This window comes from Oncorhynchus mykiss, chromosome 21 (genome assembly GCF_057628025.1).
Source record: "Oncorhynchus mykiss isolate SJ-2025 chromosome 21, ASM5762802v1, whole genome shotgun sequence".
Lineage (NCBI taxonomy): Eukaryota > Metazoa > Chordata > Actinopteri > Salmoniformes > Salmonidae > Oncorhynchus > Oncorhynchus mykiss.
The window spans coordinates 18,743,696-18,745,456 of NC_143042.1; the positions used below are offsets into that span (position 1 = coordinate 18,743,696).

General features: G+C 38.6%; 1 long non-coding RNA gene across 1 annotated transcript; it reads right to left on the bottom strand.

The window, feature by feature from the left end:
* Window positions 1–1,111: 1,111 nt before the first annotated feature.
* LOC118942781 (uncharacterized) lies at window positions 1,112–1,561 on the bottom strand. Its single transcript, XR_005038432.2, has 3 exons — window positions 1,472–1,561; window positions 1,306–1,373; window positions 1,112–1,200 (listed from the first exon to the last, which is right to left on the bottom strand). It is a non-coding gene; the product is annotated as an uncharacterized LOC118942781 (long non-coding RNA).
* Between the last annotated feature and the right edge of the window lie 200 nt (window positions 1,562–1,761).

The window sequence follows — 1,761 nt, forward strand, 5'->3', positions numbered from 1 at the left end:
TTATATCTTTATGTTTGAAGCCTGAAATATGGCAAAAGGTTGCAAAGTTCAAGGGAGCCGAATACTTTCGCAAGGCACTGTAGAAAACAGGTGTGGTTCCTGAGGTAAATGAGCAATCAACATCCCATGTTTAAGAATGCCCAGTTATTATTTTGGCTACCGTGGCTTGAAGAAGAAATCTCATTGACTTTAAATGAGGGGTTGTGTGTGTGTCACCAGATCTCAGCCCAATTGAACATTTTAACACAGCGATTCTGGAGCGGCGCCTGGGCCATTTTCCACCATCAACAAACCTCAAAATTGAATTTTTCGTAGTCTTTTTGTAGAATCTCTGCCAAGGCGCGTTGACGCTGTTCTGGCAACTCATGGTGGCCCAACGCCCTATTGCTTCTTCTCTTTTGGCAGTTGCCTGTATTTAGTTGCTCTGTACAAGTGGATGGTGCTCATTTGAATGAACAATCCATCATGTGAGTTTGTGTACATGGTCCCTCGGTCCTTGACGCAAAAGCAGTTGCTCCAGCTCTTGTCTAATTTACACGTTCATTGTGGATTCAATATCTGCTAGTCAATGTGTTCTCATTTCACACAAAAGGTCAACGTACAAGAACCACTTCCAACTGGAACAATCTTGGAGAGTGTGCAATGCAATGCCAGAAGTCATCCCAGTGCAATTAAACAGACAAACACTCAGGCCTACAGTACAAGTGTGTAAATATGTCAAACATGTTATATATATATATATATATATATATATACACACATACACACACAAAGGTGATTTAGTATAATAACACAATGTAATGTACTGCAATACCAATAAAATGTGCTGATATAAAAGACACCAGTTTGATGAAAGTCTGTATTGAAGTACTGAAAGAGTACACCAAAGCTGAAGTGCACATGGGATAATCTAGTGACACTTCTGTATTTCATACTATTTGCAAGTAGCTCTCCATGTCTCTACGTTGTAAGTGTATATAAGACATCTCTAATAATGTCTTACAACTACACCTAGTATACTTTAAGTGGGGTCATTTTAGCACATAGAAGTACAATTTGTTGATTTTATAGTACTATAAGGAACTTCAGTTTATTTAGCACAAGTAAAGTTGGTCCAAAATAACAAAACAAAAAACATTTTCTCCTTATGGCAGCCCTCAAGTCACATCGTGGTCCCGGGGAACATCCATGAGACTCATCCTGAAAAGAATATGGTAAAACACCTCAATGTCAGGCTGTACAAGCAGATAAATGAAACGAGTGAAAAAAGCATATATTGGTTTGGGACTGATAAGGTTCATTTACATGTCTCCTTCATATTGAAAAATGTGTTGTTCCCCAACCGTGGTCCCAGGAAACTAGTATAACCATCTCTGGAAAGCCAAGGGTGGGGTTGGTATTAGACTGTGGACATCCACTAGTGCAGCAATATAATCAAATTCATAGTATTTGTAGTGGTGATGTAGACAACCTATACGTATCAGTCACGGAATCCCTTGTGGGTCCAGTTGATTTGGTTTCCCAGTTGAGGGGTTTTCCCCAAAATGTAAATAAAAGCCCAACTCAAAAAGTTGCCTAGGCACTTGATTTTAAAGTCCCAGGAACATCTGAGGAGGCACAATATGAAAGAGTGGGTCAACAACCTAAATAAGGCTGGTGAAGCATAACAACTAAATAAAAACATCCCTTAACATATTACATTTTATTATTAACTGTAACAGTTAAAGACTGTACTTTATAAAAACAGGATTTCAAGCAATA